Source organism: Megalobrama amblycephala, linkage group LG7 (assembly GCF_018812025.1).
Source record: "Megalobrama amblycephala isolate DHTTF-2021 linkage group LG7, ASM1881202v1, whole genome shotgun sequence".
NCBI lineage: Eukaryota > Metazoa > Chordata > Actinopteri > Cypriniformes > Xenocyprididae > Megalobrama > Megalobrama amblycephala.
In genome coordinates this window covers 25,665,765-25,685,033 of record NC_063050.1, presented here as the reverse complement: position 1 = coordinate 25,685,033, position 19,269 = coordinate 25,665,765, and the positions used below count along the sequence as shown (strand labels likewise).

Genomic DNA, 19,269 nt, shown 5'->3' with positions numbered 1-19,269 from the left:
TGTAAGCTGATATTGAGGAATAGATGACTGCTCTCTGAGTTGTGGAAATTTACTGCCAATGAAATTACAAGCAGATTTAAAAACAATTTATCAAAGACGTTAATGCCGCTCATTTAGCGCAATAATCTTCCTGGCTGGTTATGACACGTGCAGCGTGTCATGCCTGAATGCATTTAGAACATGATGAACCACAGAAAGTTGTTTTTTTCTTATTTTTTTTTTTTCTATAAAGAATGTCAAGGTATTCTTAGTATTAAAGGCGCAGACCACCAAAAAAAAAAAAAAAAGAAGAAGAAGAAGAAGAGAAGAAAGAAAGAAGGGGAAAAAAATCTTTTCAAGTCAAAATCAAACACTAAATTCATTTCTAGACTGTCGAATTTGGCAAGAAAACCTGTTCTGCATGCCAAGTTCTAGCTAAATAATAAGCATTTCTTGCAATCAATGTCACTACTATTATGTTTTTATTATTATTAGCCTTTTTCCTGATTTATACTATTTTACATTTTAGTGTTTCTGTGTCAAAGGTATATTTTATATATATATGAAATATATTAGGCACTATCGACATAAGGAGGTAATGAATAGAACATAAGCAAAAAGAGTGATTGTTTAAATGTATTCATTTTGTATATTTTAAAATTTGTTTTGAATATTTTAGAACATCTCTGTCACACAGCCTGCTGTTTTTAGTTATGAGCTGTATGTGAAGCCAGACACTCCAACTGAACCACACAGTGAATCCCATACACAGGAAGGTTGTTCTGTTCTGTTCTTGCGTGCTTTTCTGCTCTCAGAATAATTCTGTGTAAAAATGAGGACAGGTTACTGCGAACAATGCTTAAAATGAGGATCTCTGAAGAATAAGATAATGTCTGTGAACACGGATGAAATAACACACTGACAGTGACACTCAAAAACACATTATGATAACAATTTCACAAGTTATCACTATATAACATACTTGACAAAAATGCAACAATTAATAAGAAACTGTATGTTAAAAACATTTCTGATTCAAAAGCTGTCAGATAGATTTGTGATGATTCATTTTGCATAGAATTGTGCTGATTTTTTCAGCATACTTTGAAAAAGAGATCAATGTATTCAAGCATCTATTTATGGAGAGCATAATTGAGGGCTCCCTTAGATGGCCACTTCATTTATACTGCTCCAATTTCAGCTGTTTGTAGGTCACTATTAGCTAGGCAAGTCCAGCTGTAATTACTCATGTCTGAATTAGAAAAACGACATGCTGTCAAGAGTAACCACATATATAACAATGGGATAGTCATCATCTGCCCATACTATATTTTCAGGTTCTCATTTCAGCTATTGTTCTCAATTTCCTTGAGTTTCAAAGACATTGAATAATTGAACTTTTTTTTTTTTCCCCTTTCCATTTTATTGAAGCATTTTACCAAGGTCAAGATCTGTAAGCAATGTGTTTAACATTTTGAACAGGAAAAAGAGGAAGTGAAGGAAAAGTGGCACAACCTATTCAGCAGGCTATCGGCTCTATAAACATTAGGCTCAATGGCTAATATGAATGAGACTGCCTCTTACTTAACTGGCAGTCAGAGGGCAATGAGAATTCAACTTGATAATGAATCAAGCACTTTCACAAGAGCTGCAGGGTATCATTCTAGCCAATTGGAATTAACACCCCAATGCAAATGCTTGATGATGACTAATGGGTTTTTCCTCATTTCTATAATAACGATTACTGTCACAATCACACCCCCTTTCATCATCAATATAAAAGCTGTCATAGCTTGGGTTGACTCTCATCTGATGTTAGTCTTTACCTGCCAATTTCTATTTAGAAAAAGTCCAATGTCAGTAACAACTGTGACCATCTCTTAAGTGGTGGGGCGTCTGGTTGAGACAAGAACTGATGTGATATTTTTTTACAGTCTTTGCTAAACAGCGTGAGACACGGGCTTCAGCTCTTAACTGTGGCACGACGAGTCCTGCCTTACTGTAAGAACACTGTGCTGATGTGCCTCTGGGGAGCAAAGTGAGAGATGCTGTAATTACAAGCGGCTGTAAGCTGGAGAGAGAAAGGAAGGGAGAAAAGGAGAGCACAGAGGAAAGATGAGACGACACAATTAAAGGGGTCAGAGTGCCAATGGCCGCTTGTTCCTCAGTTTTGCGATCTTGATGCAATGCCATCTCCACCTTGCCGATGCTCGTGTAAACTCACACCTGGAATGCTTTAATGTACTGCTAAAATCTTCAAGCCACACTAAGCATGTAAGCTAATGCCTTTTCAATGATAAAGCAGCAGATAGCGTTTCATTAAAATTTGGTCTTTAAAGGCACATCTGACCTTTGTTTCAGGAGGATAATAAAGGAAAGGTGTTTAAATATTCATGGAAGATCAATTTCAAGGTCTGTGGGAATCTTGGGAAAAAAAACTTGGAAAATTAAAACAAGTATGAATTTGAGTTGGGTCCTTTTTTTGTGTGTCCTATGAAATCACACTCTTGGGGAGTCTAAACTTGCAATTTCGTCAAAAAGAAGAGTTCAAAATACATTCAAAAACATTTTAGAGAATCAAGATAAAAGAACTGGAGGACAATTCTGTCTCTTTCAACATTAAGTCATGTTCATAGGTGAACTTCAACCTCAAACGTCTACTGACAAAAAGGAGACACTGCCAAAGAGGAAAGAAATTTCCCACTCAAGGACTGACATAACAGTGATAAATACAGTACATTGAGTACAGTCATTTCTATTAATACTATATTTCTCAGTAAGCCAAGACAGTGAAGCTTTCAAACACCACATCTGTACATTCAAGCGCATGTCCAACCAAATAGGGCAAGTTCAACAATCAAATAGAGTAGGTTCCTTACCCATATGATCAAAATTTGTGCCAGCTATTTTACAAATATACTGATGTGAGAGCTCAAATGCTTTCTACTGTATGTAAATCACACTGTTACAGTTAAAGATATTAGGGATGGACATTTTTGAAAATGGGACATATCCATCATGGTCGATAATACAAATATTTGAATTAAAACACTTTTGCAAAAATGAATGTTGACAAAAACGAAACAAAAAAATATGACATGAAAATATGAACACTACCGTTCAAAAGTTTGGGATCGGTAAGATTTTTAATGTTTTTAAAAGAAGTTTTGTCTGCTCACCAAGGCTGCGTTTATTTAATTAAAAATACAGTAAAAAACAGTAATATCGTGAAATATTATTACAATTTAAAATAACTGTTTTCTATTTGAATATATTTTACAAAGTAATTTATTAATGTGATGGCAAAGCTGAATTTTCAGCATCATTAGTCAAGTCTTCAGTGTCACGTTCCTTCAGAAATCATTCTAATATGCCGTTTACTGCTCAAAAATACATTTCTTATTATTATCAATGTTAAAAACAGTTGTGTACTTTTTTTTCAGGATTTCTTGATGAATAGAAAGTTCAAAAGAACAGCATTTATCTGAAATACAAAGCTTTTGTAACATTATCACTACTATTCAAAAGTTTGGGGTCAGTAAGAATTTTTATTTTTATTTTTATTTTTTAAAGAAATTAAAGAAATTAATACTTTTATTCAGCAAGGATGCATTTAATTGATCAAAAGTTAGAGTAAAGACATTTATAATGTTACAAAAGATTCTATTTCGACACGTAAATATGAATCCATCCGTTACATAAAAGGGCAACTAAAGCACAAAGAATTTACAATATTATATAGTTTTCCTCATTATAATGTTATGTATATGGCAGATTGGCACTGCGTATCTTGCATTTAACTGTATTTTCATCTACTTTATCAAGTGATTCCAGACATCCCTGTGGATGCACTCTTCCCGTATCAACAACGCTGAAACACGGCAACTGAAGCACAACATTCTATTACAATAGTGTTCTCATTATAATGTTATGTATAAGGCAGATTGGCACAGCACATTTTGCACTTAACTGTATTTTCATGATCAAAGTGATTCCAGGCATCACTGCGCACTTTCAAATCCATAGTTTCGCTTTATTTCACCTTTGTGGACTGCATGCTGTCCTAACGCTAAGCAATCAGACCTCAAGTGCCACCCAAAAATGCCACAATAACCAATCAGAAAAAAGATATATATTTTTTAAAGTCACTGTGATCATCGTTTTCATGATCAATTGTCGCTGTCACGTCCGAGTACTCAAGTACTTGTGCACATCCCTAAAAGATATCTTACTGAACTGTTGTGAAGTCCCAAACTTAATTACGATTCTAGTCCACAAGGAAGCCTTCAGAGTGAACTGAAACTGTTAAGCAGAAAAGCTTCCAGCTATATACATTTCTCATTTTAGTGGCCACTCATCAGATATCCTGATGTCATCATGCCTTTCATAGAAGGTTAATATATTTCTACAGAGTCCATATCTATATACAACGCCCCTATATTGTTTCTGACTTCAGAATTTCAAATACTCTGTTGACCTCAATACTGTTAGAGCGGTGAAGCCTGACTGCACAATTTCCTGATATGTCAGATTAAAACCTATTACATTTCAAATCACTTCATTCAAAAGAATAATATACAAAACGTCTGCAAAAGTCTTGAAATTGTTCATTGTTTAAAAGCATGCATGGGACACCCTCATCTTAATAAGCAATCTCTCTATTCTCCAGTTCTGATTATTGGTGGCATACTGGAAAAGCCTCTGGAAAAAGTCCCTTTGAACCCATGTGCCTGAAAACAAGAAAGGAAGACAGTTCCAATCCATACACATAGTTTCTGCGCTGCTTCCCATTAAAAGGTGACAAAAACATTTTGAATGTCACATGGCACACAGCTGGGAGAGGCTGAGGTTTTATAGAAAGGCAGATGGTGACAGACAGCTGGTTTTCACCTCTCTGAAAAACCATTGTGTCTAGGGGGGAGGAAGCATCACCCTGCACTGCCACCATAGGTCAGGAGACAAATATACAAGGCCCAAAGAGCCAGTGCTGACTTCATATCCACCTATAATGTCAAATGGAGAGGCTTTCAACAAATTATCACCCAGAGAAAGGGCAATTTTCACCCCTACTAACTCCGTAGTCCCCACAGAATGGGCAACAGATTGCTGTTGGAGAAGTTTAATGCATTTGCGAGAGCATGATGAAACTTGCAAAAAGATGCAACACACTTTGACTGTCATTTAAACTACGACGCAAAAGACAAATCTACAACATATAAAATGTTTAACAATATTCATTTTGGTATTGCACCAAAAATAAAAACATATATATTTTTGCTCTCTCTCTTGCTCTCTCTATACTGTTTCAAGCAATGTAATAAAGAATTTTAAACAATCAGTATCCCAAATAGAGGTTTAGCTTGTTACTAAACATTATTATAATGTATTGAAAATACTATTGAGAATACTATAAATTTCTGCACATATCAAAATAAATTTCAAATGGATTTTTGTCTAATATGAGCTCATCTGTACTTGCTTCTGTGAATGGGTGCTTTAAGGCACAACTAAGATACAAATAGAAAGTGAATTTGCAATTACACTTTAATGTTTACCACACAGACTTCATAGTTCCGCAGTTCCGCACTACAAGTTTCGCCTCAAATACAGAAATGCGCACATTTCATCAAGTGAAAACCTGACATCTTCCTCAAAAGCAATTAAAAATATTATTTTAGATTTAATTCAACTTGAAAATTTGTCTGATGTACCGATGTACATCATAATTTGTACCGATACCAACACTGTATCAGTGTCAGATACTATGCATGTTCTCATATTGATAAAATGGTCCAATACCAGGAGCACAGATGACCTAGTGTATCAAGCGTGCTTTCCCAGAATGTCCTCTCTCACCTTTCTGCTTCCTACACTACTACAATATCAAGCCATATGATTCCTACTACACTTAAAACTTAAAACCTAAATAATTTAAACAAAAGAGCAGAACAGAACTATAATAACAGTAACTCACTCCAGCATTCAGTATATATCTGTCGGGTACTCAAGTAGCTTAAAATAACCAAAATGTACAATGCTACTCCCTGTAAAAAAAAAAAAAAAACTGTATTATTAAAAAGATAAATTGATAGCTACCACACACAGATGTGTGTTCTTCAAAACCACCAAAGACTGTTTCAAATCAGTCCTGCTGTTTTTCTGAGCCTTCTAGTGAATCCCAGTTATCTCTGCCGACCATTTCTCACTTCCCAGTTCCATCACAGATGCCACTCTTTTGCTATCCGGCTTTTATTCTTTCTGATGTCCTTAATTGTAAGTGAAGGGAACGAGGGGGAATCATCAATTTAGACATCAATCAATGTGTCATCTCTTCTTCGGTCTAAAAAGCTACCATGTAACAATAAAAGGAAGTTTTCTACAGCTTGAAAAAAAATAAAGTCATGGCCGGAAAATCTACCATTAGAAATTCTGGGAAGAGTAGGGGATGAGCAATACATTGCAGTATTGATTTTAGTTTGCAGGCATGCCAGTCACACACAGAGAAATTGGGATGTTTTCTGCCTCTTTTGGATTTGTACAGCCAACTAGTAATTGCAAAGGAAGTTGAGCAATTACAAATCAACAGGAACCTTTAGAATGCTCAGAGAGAAAACCAAAGCAATAAATTAATGATAAGAACACTTGTAACAGCTCCATTGTTTCTATCCATCGCTTAGAGGTCAGGCAGCAAAACGCAGAAACATTTTCCCTTTATCTTGAGAAAATCCAGTCAAGAAAACCTTATTAAAATCTTTTAATAAATTAAAAATGTTTTTTTTTTTTTTTTTGTATGTATGTTATCACTATTAAATCTTTATTAGATCATAACTTCATCTGGCTAAAGTGTTAAAATGTCAAGTGAATTAAGAATATTTCTTACTAGCCATTTTTTTTTATTATTATATTTTTGTCCTTATAACAAAATTATAATTCTTGTCCCTTATTTCTGTTTTTGGTAACACTTTACAATAAGGTTTCATTTGTTAACATTTGTTAACATTAGTTAACTACATTAGTTAACATGAACTAAGAATGAACAATACTTCTACAGAATTTATTCATCTTAATGTTAATTTCAACATTTACTAATACTTTTTTTTAAATCAAAAGCTGTATTTGCTAACATTAGTCAATGCAAACGTGAACTAACATAAACATTTGTATTAACTGTATTACCCTTTTTTAAATTATTATTATTATTAGTGGGAAAAAGCATTCATAGAATAATATACAAGATGACAGTTTCCGTCTCATGGTAAAACTGCACCTTTCACAAAAACAAGATACAAAAAATCCGCATATTTTTTCTTTAGAATATGCTTAGAATGCCTTTTACTTAAAATGAATGACGTCCTGACCTTTGTTGATTAAAGTAATGTGCATTATTCAAATTAAATTGTGTATTATTGACCAAGCCAATTTTTACTCATACTAGGGGAGTGCTATGGTTTGACCTTCCTTCCAGAAGTCCTTTCACGTTCCCTCCAACATTTGCCAAAGCCACCTGTTGGGGACCTAGTGTAGAGTCACTTTAGAGTCACAGGCAGCATGCGAAAACACTGGACACTTCATTGTACTGATATTAAAGCTGAGGTGACCTTCGGCACTGAAGAAATATCAGGTCACTATCTTATGCGACCTTCCACTGAATTATGGTTCATATCTATGTTGGACTTTTAATGGAACAAGAGCTCCTCAGTAGCCTGCCACCTAAACTTTCATTTCACACTCCCCCTTCTCTATCATTTTATCAAGGTTAGCCACCTACGCTCTGCCATTTCGAGCAAGTTTAACACCTGTGAACTTGTCGATATGAAGCCTCCGTTGAGAAGAAAATTAAAATCTTTTTTCTTCTTTTTTGGCCATGAAGATACCAAGAAATTGAACTGATGCTGAATTTCCATGAATAATCAATTCAATTAATTGGAATGTGTACATAATATTCAAATGTACTTAGCAATTGCTTTTGATCCTTTAAGAGAAAACACAACTTCATAAATCTAAGTGCCTCACAGAGGACAGCCACCTATGAACCGCATGTGCCATACCTCAGCCACTTCACCTCAACTACAGAATATAAAAACGCAGCGTTTTTTTATCTCAGTCCCGCAAATGAAAAGCTAATCTCAGCTCTTCTCCTTGATCTTAGTTAATTTATCTAAAAGCATAAGACATGATGATAAACAAACAAGAATTACAATGAATAATTAGTCGCTGGCTTGATGTGCCTGCTAAAAAGCAAATTATGAAAATAAATCACATCACTGCAAACCTTCAGTTAATGTTGGAACATTGGACTGTCACTTTCAGCAGTGTAGAATAATATAATAATAAGCGCTAAATATGTCCATTCACTTACTCTGTCCAGCTTCAGATTTGAATATACTTAACATAGCCATATACAGTCAAACCAAAAATTATTGAGACATTTTTGATATTTTTTATATATTTTTACTAGTGGGTGCAGGACACTGTAGTTCATTTATGTAAGTGAGGATAGCAAAATAAAGTAAACTGTGACATATTATACCCAAAAAATCTTCATACAGTGGACTACCAGTAAAACTGATAAAAATTTGGAACCAAAAATTATTCAGACACTTTGACCAGACCATGTTTTATCTGACATAATTAAGATTATTTAGTTTAATTAGTTAGTTTAATTCTGAGATCCTGTCATATTGTATTACCATTTTTTTAAACTATAGTGACTAAACTGAATTAATGAATGAAATGTTCAATGTGTCTGTATAAATTTTTGTTTGACTGTATATTAAAAATGAGTTACATACCACTTGGACATGTACTAGAGGACAGACTTTAAAAGTTCGAACAACATGCTAGACTTTAGAAAAGGATTTCATTCCAAGGATTTATTGAGTTTTCAGGAAAGACGGTATGAAAAATATCTCACACGCACAAACGGGATAGAACATAAGAGGGCTGTAGAAAACCTGAGGCGCGAGGTCACCAAAGTCAAACACATTGGCAGATTTGCTTTGTCAAAAACTAACCATCCTTGTAGAGATCAGATAGGGAACTGTCATTTTCATCAAGACAGTGGAAAACTGATGCATTGTGTGTTATCCTCAACTGTCTATTGCAACATTATATCAGAATGAAAGACAACTTAATGTCAAATTTGACATAAAAAAAAAAAAAAAACTCAGGCACCATCCCGAGGTATTGAGTTATATTTTGAATGAAAAGACTTACAGAGAATTAAGTCGAACAATGCAATAACCTCCTTCCGTGCTTTAATTAAAGAAGTGTAATTAAGAAATTACACCCCTAAATCAGCACACTGCTGGAGCGAATAAGTGATCTGCTGTCGCTGCCTTATGTATCTCTAGCTGCAATTAAACACATTTCAGAGGTCCTCCTGCAGGCTGGCACACCTGAGCAGTTGATAAAGCTTCAATCTTGAGCAACACTCAAGAGATTTGTGCGAATGTCTGTAACTTCAGAGGAAAGGGATCATACCACTATCTCTGGTGAACTTATATGGCTACTGCAAGGGTCATGAAAGGGTCTCTGCTCACACGCGCTCAGAATACAAATGCTACTCTAGAACGCATTCAGTAGTAACATGCTGCATGGTTACAACAATATTTGAGAGGTACAGTCCAAAACAGTGTGATCTAACTTTAAATATACTTGGTGCCTGCATAAGATTATTTCCAACACGCTATAATGCCTTTTAGCAGCAGTTGAGCAATCACGGTGATGAGCTGTTTTTGAAAAGTAAAGCGCAACTGATTCTAAACAAACAACGTAATAATAAAACCGAATTTCCGATGGTAATTATTTGTAAGCCGTAATATATCCCAGAACTCATAGTGAGTGACTGATGTTATTAAATTCTTGAGTTTCTTTCTAAATGAGGAAAGGTGCAATAAAGAAAACAAATGATGCATATTGATAATCAATTTCAATGAGTGTGGTGCGGCCATGATCCATCAACTACCCCTGCGCTCGGAAAATGCCCTCATGAGCACAACAGCTGCTCGCTGCTATGTTGAATCATCAGATTTATGTATGCGGCCAGCCCAAGCTAAAGTTACTTTCCTGTTTCCAAAATAAAAAAGTCATTTAATGTTGATAAATATATTCAATAAAAAACAAATTACCGCTTGGATGCATTCTCTGGTGTCTCTTCACCCCCATTTAGCCTTAATTACAACATCTCTTTTGGTTTCGCTGCCCCTCTCTACCACCTGATCCCCCCACCCTATCTTTCTCCCTCACTTTCTCTTCCCAGCTGTCTCATCACCCAATTGATCCCTTAATTGTGTTGTTTGGCACCTGTTTTCTGGGCCCATTTCCAGGTATTTCGACTTGTGCAAAGACTATCATCTGCAATAAAACTCCTCTGAAAGGACATCAGACGCATCTGAATGCGGGAACGGCGCTCATGATTACCCATTACTGAGAAATAACACATTTACAAGTGTGAAGTATAGCAATTTCAATAAACCGTTTCTTGGATCAACTCAATTTAAACACGGTCTCTGAGTAGTGCTATTAAGTGTCTGAGGTGCATGTGCGGGGAACATTTCAATTCTTGTCTTCCAGGAATGGTTGATTCAAGATGGAGTCATACTACTTTCTTAATGAAATACTCTGGTCCATGATAGACCCACAGAATTTTGATCTTTTTAGCATTGTCTTAAGTGTAGTGTGGAGTGGAGCAGAAATTTCATTTGAATGTTCACATGAACATTTTACACAGTTACAATCAAACTATATATAGACGGCACAGGATAAATGTCAAGCATTGAAAATTTTGCACTAAGTTACACTCGAGAGTTTTGCACTAAATATGTTATAATTATTAGGTATAATGATAAATGGTTTTACCTCATTCCTCAAAAAACTTAGTGTAGTGTTTGGAAATTTCTAAAAATGTTGCATCACAACCAATTAAGTAAGTAAGCAAACCTAACTGCATATCCTACAAGTTACAGCACAAAACAAAAACAAAATTAAAAAGTGCAACTATGTGAAAACAAGAATTTAATGGGACAGGCCTAGTTAATGTTATCATAGATATATGAATACTGTATATTATTTGTTATATGAATATCCATTATTATACTATTGTTGTATTTGATTAATCATTGCGTCAAAAGGCAGAAATAAAAATAAAACATCTGTTCTCAGTATTTTATTAGAAAGTTAAACAAAAATAACCGTATTGTTGCAAAAAGCAGTATTTTTATGTAAATTATTATAGTATATATTAACCAAAAACATTTATTTTATCACACACACACACACACACATATAAATAAATAAATATATATATATATATATATATATATATATATATATATATATATATATATATATATATATATATATACTTAGACTTCATGCAAAACTCTAAACTTCCCTCCAAAGTTTCTCAAGCCAATCAAAGTCTTTGTACTTGTGCATTTAAAGAGGACAATACCAAACTACATGGCAGGCAGTCATTTATTTAAAAATGACTATTTATTTACTTTGCTTTTTAATTATCTTGCATTGGATTATAAATGTTTTGTTTCAGGAATGTACAAAGTTTTTCGTTTGTTTCTTTCTTTCTAGAAAGGTACTAACTATACTATACTTTAATGAGTCTTATGAGGGGCATCATCAACAGGTATCAGACACGATTAATTGAGCTGCAGAGTAATTCGTATGAGACTGATAAAATGTATCTAATGAAATTCTCTAATAATTTATTCAAATATGACCGTATATTCGGCACGTAAACACGAATTTCACACTGGTGTTCATTAACGTTGAAAACATTAATTACGCACACCCACCGTGTTTATGAGTTTGTCATTTCGCGTAAATGTGTAGCTGTCTTTATGTAAACAAATTGGGGAAAAGGAAAGAACAACAAACAGACATAACCCACAAAAGACATCATTCTGAAGAGGTGTGAGGTAACTTTTACCTTTCAGATGACGGTTGGTGCCTCCTTGCATCGGCGGGAAATCGGTCCCACGCAGGTCTGCGCTTTTCACCACACAGCGGATGATACACGCTTGACAGAGAAAATAAGCAGCTCGGTGAGGAGAAATTCTCTTTCTCTTTATTTTTCTCTCTCTCTCTAATTCTCCGCCTCAGAGACAGTCAGTCAGACAGAGGTTTTCTTGCGTGAGCTTACCGTCGATGAATGTGACAGAATGTGAATGTGCGCGCACGGCGACTCGAGCGCACGTGAAGTGAAGTTATGGAATTGTTCTCGCGCCGGGTGCTGAAGAGCAGCCTCCGTGGGGAGAAGACGATGCAAAGTCAGTGTACACTGACCACTGACTGAGGTCCTACAAAGATGAGCGAGTGCACTGTGTGGAGGAGCGCAACGTGTCTGTGGAGGGAAACAGCGACTCTCTCGTGCGCATCTTTGTTTTAACCCCTGAACATCACACATGAGTCTCGTGACAGGTTAACCCTGGATTATCAGATGTCCATGCATCTTTAACTCTCAGACAGCCAGACATTGACACTGATTATCTATATTTTCTTTTTTCCCCCTACTTTAAAATAGCTTTTAGGACGCTACCGTTATAATAAATAAATAAATAAATAAATAAATAAATAAATAAATGTTTATAAAATAATTATTTTGGGGGTGGGTGCCTGTATACATATAGGCTACATTGGACTTTCTTGGCTTTAATTTCTTGACAAGTCTTTCCAGAAAGCTTGGAGTAAGAAATTAGGATAAACTGTTATCAGAGCAGCCCTCTGAAATGTTTAGACAGTTGATAACTTTAAGTCAGTTACATTAAAATGTAGACTGATCTAATTTGAGACCAAAAAGTAAGAATGATTTCCCCTTGACTCATCTCTAGTTGGTCATACTAGAACTTAAGATAAGCAATGGCTATGTTTATGCGACTGGAATTTGGGATATTTCTACAGTAAGTGCGTGGAATGTGTGGAAAACACATTTGGAGGCCTACATCGCAGTCAGAGCAGCCCTCTGATACTTCAAATTGTAAAAAGAAATTGTGTATGTAGATAATTTAGTGCATTTTTAACGTTTCTTTAATGCTTTTTATTTATTGTTTTTTAACATTGTTGTGAATTGGGAGCAAAAAGTATGTCAAATACTTGCTGAAAATACTGAGTTTGTGCAAAAGATGTTCCAAACAGTGATCTTGTTATGTGACTTAAATTGTATTTAGAATTTTCCTGGCAAAATTGTTGCTGTGATACACTTCTGAGTGCTATGTAACATACATTTAGTAAAAATAAAAAAAAATAAAAAAATGTTGCAATATTGCTTCAGTGGGTCTATGGGAATTATGCACTGCACAACAAATGCAATATTTTTATTACTTTCTTAAAATCAGCCAAGTATCTAAATAAAGACAGTTTTATTGCAGTGAATTTTATAGTTGCTAAGTCTTAAAACAAATAAATAAAAATAAATATTTAAAGTATATACTGTAGAGAAGGTTTTATGAAACTTTTGGGAAATATAGAGGACATTTTGTGTCTGTTTCACTAGTACAGCATTAAGCAAAAGTCCATTGAACAGGTAAGTTGCTGCTTTTGTAGTCTACTAAAGTAATCATAAAATCTCACACTTGCATGCATTTCTGTATTTTAATCTAGCTGAGAATAGGGACAAAACTGTGGTTGAGTATTTTAATCAGCTTTCATTCATTTTCCTGCTCATCTGAGGGGTAAACTGCAGAGCAGTTAGATTATACTTTGCGAGCAGTGCGATTGCATATGAGCGAACAATAAAATGAAGGAGACTAACCCACACCAGCTCTCCCAATAATATCCTTTTAACTGTCCCGTATGAAACATAGTCATTACCGTGACTATACGTGTTTAAAAGCATCCCGATGTTTGAGTCATGCTGCGCTTATTAAAAATCAAATTGTTTATTACACCAGGGTGAGTTTTATTTTCCCTTCTGCATAGCATTTTGGGAATATATGGGCACTATCCTCATAAACTTACAGTAACAAGGAAAACAGAAGAAGAAATAATAACTCGAAAGATTGCCTGCATGCCTGTGAAACCACCCACAAGGGACTAGCGAGTCAACACATTTCAAACAGAGAAAATAAAGTATGGCTTAAGCTTTATTGGAATTCCCAATTCTTTCTGTGCTAAAATCAAGGTTATTCATTGTGGAGAAATGAATTTTATGTCTAGATGGGCTCTTGCCAAATCATATGTGAGAATTATGCTCCCGCAGACTTAAGAATCTATATGTCTTCACTCCTTCCTCTTTTCTCATGTTCAGCAGTCGGCATCGTCCACAGGCCCTTCGTTAGTTCTGCTTGGCAAACCAACTCTGTTCTTTCGGAAATTCTCGGCTGGCCACATGACAGTGGTGTACAGTGAGGCAACTCACATTTTTTTTTTTTTTTAATCTTTAAGACTACATTGTCTTCAGCCAGCTGAGTTTGACCTGATGATATTTGTGGCTATAAAAATGCACAAAGGAGATCTTTTTTTTAATGTTAATTTAAAACTAGAAAGAAAAAAATGGGGGGAAAAAAGATCAACTTTTCTGTTTTGCCATCTGGGAAAATGCTAGAAAATGAATTAATCGGTAAAATATTTTACAATATCTTAACTAATACTCTTTTCTAAATGAATAGGATAAAGAATCAGCATTTTTAAAAATTAAATTAGATTATTATGCATAATAATTTGTAATTAAAAAATGACCAGACTAAATACACTATTCTCTCAGTATTTAAAATGCATCTTGTTTTCCTCTTTATTAAGCAACAGTGGCTTATCTCAAGCACATGTGAAATGTTGGTGAGAGTGAGAGCTAGCTCTCCTTCACAGACTCTACAATTCAACAACTGTTGACAACTTGGGCTGAGGGTAAACACTTCAGCAGATTTACATCATTCAAATGAAACCTACTGGACTGCAAATAAATGTCAGATTAAGCATTTATATTCAACACGCTGGGTGGTTTTTTGATGGCATTAGTTTCTTTGCACTGGTAAAATTGAAGAAATGTAGAAAACTAAAAAGTTCAGAGGAACTAAAAACCTTGCAAATAAATGCTCAGACCAAATACATAATCATATCTCTATGTCAAATAGTGATAAAATAACTGCTAGTGGGAAGCAGCGGGAAGGATTACATTAAAATTATCAAAACTACATTTCACAAGACAGTGTTGTAAAATGTGTTTTATTATAGTGCTAATTTAATTTCACAACTGTCATTTTTCATATTTCAACTTTCATATTTCTATGCTTTTCAGGACTTGAAAGGGAAAGATCAGTCCTGTAAAAAATTAGCAGTACGCATGCACTAATTGAACTAATACTAGATATCTATACTAATACTAGATGTTTACCTCTAATAGCATACCCTCACTTTTTCTTGCATACTGGCACTTCTCATTGTATGTTGCTGGTACGGCATCACTAGACACTTTTTCTACTCCGCTTATTACTCAGCTTGTTATTTTCATTTGAAAATTTAATTTTTAAATTAAAACTTATTATTGTGGATGTGGCATTAGATTAACACCATGCACAGAAATGATTAAAGACAAAATCACACTGTAAAAATTATTTGTTGGCTTAACTTAAAGTAGCCTAAAACCTGGTTGACTTAATTTTGAGTTCATTTAAACAAAAGAAAAAAAAAAAAAAAGTTGATACAAAGAGATTAGTTTATTCAACAGAAACTCAAAATGTAATGTTATCTGAACAACGTCTGTGATTTTTTTTTTTTTTACAATGCAGTCGTAGCACTGATTTAAACTGCTTATCAGAGTGAATGACAGAGAAACATCATGTAGTTATTTCGTTCTACTAAATAATGATGACCCAGCAACTGATTGTGACATTTACAGCTTTAGAGCAAAGGGATTTGTGGTTTTTTATGTCATTTTGAATTCTAGCAGTGGCAAATTGATAAGATTCATGTTCTGTTATTTTTTTTTTTTTTTTAATTTTGTATTATTTATTTATTTTAAATAGAAACAATAAAGGAATGGTTTAATATTGCCAATAATATATTAATATTAAACATATTGCCAAACTAGACAAATACACTATAATATAATAATATTTTTTCCACTTCAAGTACTGCCTCTTAGCATATGCAGTACAAATCTTACAGAGAAGGGGATCTCAGAGCTGAAGGCATAAGCCACTGCCCCAGTGCCTGGTGGGTAAATGTGCTACGGCTACAGCATTAGAGGAATACTATACATATGGAAAGACAAGCAAGTCCCAGCCACAGGCAGTTCTCAAACTTTAACATTGCTCTCCCCTGCAGCTGAAAACAGCATCATCCATCCTGGATTTCTCTCTTGCCTGTTGAGTCCAACACCACAGCGAACAGATATTGTTGGATCATGCTGAGCCCTCACACAAACTGCACACTGTGTAAGTATCTTCTAATACTCAAACAAGTTCCATCCAAATCAATGGTGACAAAGTTAAAAGAATAAAGTCTTAAGATATGAGCAACATTAAATAAATCAACACTGTTTAGCATTAGGAACTGGAGACTGCACACACACACACACACACACACACACACAAAACAACAACAACAACAACAAAAAACACATACCTGGTACTGGGTAATTATATCTCCTTTATTTGTATGAACTCTTACTGAAGTGGCAGCCGCACAAGTGATTTCACCATTGCATTTGAGCGGGAACTTTTCTCTCTTTCTTTCTCTCTCTCTCTCTCTCTCTCTCTCTCTCTTCCACAAGGTCCGTTTACACAATACCATTTTCAACTAAAAACAGTAAACTTTTTATGCATTTTGGCCATTTATTTACACAACAACAGTATTTTGCGGGCCTGAAAAGGCAAACTTTTGAAAACGTGCACATTTTTTTACAACAATATCGTTATTGTCTCCACACTCTAAAAAATGCTGGGTTAAAAACAACCCAAGTTGGGTTGAAAATGGACAAACCCAGCGATTGGGTTGTTTTAACCCAGCGATTGGGTTGTTTTAACCCAGCGGTTGGGTTAAATGTTTGCCCAACCTGCTGGGTAGTTTTATTTAAACCAACTATTGTTTAAAAATTGCTATATGGCTAGCTTAAAATGAACCCAAAATAGTTGGGAAATTAAAAACCAGATGCAATTAGAGGCAACAATAATAGACAAAAGGTGAATGTTTATTAATAAGCTTTAATATTTTCTTAATATAAATTTAATAGTTTAATAGTTTATTAATATACATTTATTAATAAGCAATTTAATAAATGTTTATTGTTTAATAATTATTCATTGAACATTAATAAATGTTCATTTCCAACATACTTTGGGTTAATTTTAATTAAGCAATACAATATTTTTAAACAATAGTTGAGTTAAATAAAACTACCCAGCAGGTTGGGCAAACTTGGGTTGCTTTTAACCCAGCATTTTTTAGAGTGCATGTAAACTACAAAAACGTGAACTTTCAAAAACAGTGATGTCATGCGTGTTCAGTCTATATAGGCTCATAATGTCTCTTTAAAAAGTGACATCGCCAATACTGGCCTGGCATCCATTAAACTGCGTTTTTAGTCACTTTCGCAGATCCGTGTGAATGGGGATTTTTTTTGACAACGTTGTCGTCTGTACACAAAAAACGCAAAGGAGAATGTTTCTGTTTTTAGTATATTGTTGTCTTGTAAACACTCCTACAATCTCTCTAGAGATGAATCTCATGTGTCATTTATTATTATTATTTAATTTAGGGTTTTTTTTTAGGGATTTTCAAGCAATTATGGAATGTAATGATCAAATTCTGATTATTAGTCATAATAATAAAAAAGGTAATATTGTCAAGTGTTAATACTAAACCTGAGCTCAAGATCACACCTAATGGTTTCCATATTTAAAACAAACAAAACGTCAAGGACGCTATTAGCTACTGTATGATTGTAGCACTTCACTTACAAGCTATTCACTTACAAGTATTTACATCGCACAAGCTTCAAATGAGACAAATAAACTAACAGATTTGTAAGTTGCAAGAAAAGGTTCTTAGATCCATTATGCCCAATGTGATATTTCAAATGTACTCTTAATTTGAGACCCTGAACATGCTGTTGCACCCGACTTCAAATTAGAGTTAACAAAAGTACCAACATCGGTACCAATCGGTACTGAAATTTAAAAAATGTGATGCTTTGAGCACAGTTGAGCGGATTCGTAAACACCTCTGATTGGCCATTGTGTTGACGCACTCATTAGACATGTCTGTGATTGGCTACAATGATCAACGCACTGGAGCGTTTGAAAGCACACGGAAGTGTTTGAATTTGAAATAGCTTTGAAAGCGGGATCGTTTGAAAGCAAGCATCTATCAGCGGACTGGTCCGCAATAGACGTCTGCTTTCAAACGCTCCTGTGTGTATCTGTGTTAGCGCTCGGTGAAGAGCGTCACTCATGACTATTTACAAAGTTTTTGAATCGTCGATCATTGAAGCCAATCGCAGACATATCCGATGAGCACGTGAACACAACGGCCAATCAGAGGTGTTTACGAACCCACTCAACAGTGCACAAAGCATCACATTTTTAAAATTTCAGTACTGACTTGGTACCAAAGTCCGTAGCCTACTTTTGACAACTCTACTTCAAATATGAGCGAGAATGCAGGCATGCATCTACATCTAGACCCAACATGCCTGGAATCCTAGAAAGTTTCTTTGAGCAAAGTTTGCAAAAAACAAACAAACAAAAAACAACAACAAAAAAAGTTAGAAGCATGTACATGTATGCTTGGTGTGAAAGTCTGTCCTACATTCTTAAAGATTCAGTGCTCCCAAGGACATTTCTTGGAACTTTGTTAGAAGTATATAAAGCATGAAATTCATCCTGTTTAAATGTGTTGTATAGAGAAGAAATCACGTGAGCGGGAGAGAGAACATCTGAAGGCTCTGTTGCGGGTTAACTGTGGGAAGAGAACACCTGCCACGACATAGTTGGTGTTTTTGTGGGAGGGGGGTTTAAGAGCACTGTCTGCATTTGGATTCTCTGTGGTTGACATAGTGCTGTCAGCTGGTGTTTTACACCAATAATTCATAGAAAGCCTGTGGTAGCACTCAATAATTCACCACACACATACACGTAAAGCTTACCAGCTCACTTTGACAATGCTTCTGTTATCACTGAGCCATCCTGCATGAAACTTTTAACACTTCAACATATTCACTGATGACCAAGCCATGTGTCAGCTTGCCCACAAACAGCCATCGGATCTTTGAAATTTCATAAATTCGGGTAGCAGTTGCCTATATGGAGCTGTTGGTCATTTTAAGAGCTCTCTTTT

The 19,269-nt window shown here is 35.0% G+C and overlaps 1 long non-coding RNA gene across 2 annotated transcripts in view; it reads right to left on the bottom strand.

Annotated features, from left to right (window-relative positions):
• Window positions 1-12,594, bottom strand: part of LOC125272118 — a 248,291-nt gene extending 235,697 nt beyond the window's left edge. Inside the window, exons 1-2 of one of the 2 annotated variants that reach the window (XR_007185778.1) lie at window positions 12,140-12,592; window positions 11,927-12,016 (exon numbers count right to left, since the gene is read on the bottom strand). This is a non-coding gene — a long non-coding RNA (uncharacterized LOC125272118). Of the gene's footprint in view, window positions 1-11,926 lie in introns of both variants that reach the window. The other variant, XR_007185777.1, reaches the window with a different exon arrangement.
• Between the last annotated feature and the right edge of the window lie 6,675 nt (window positions 12,595-19,269).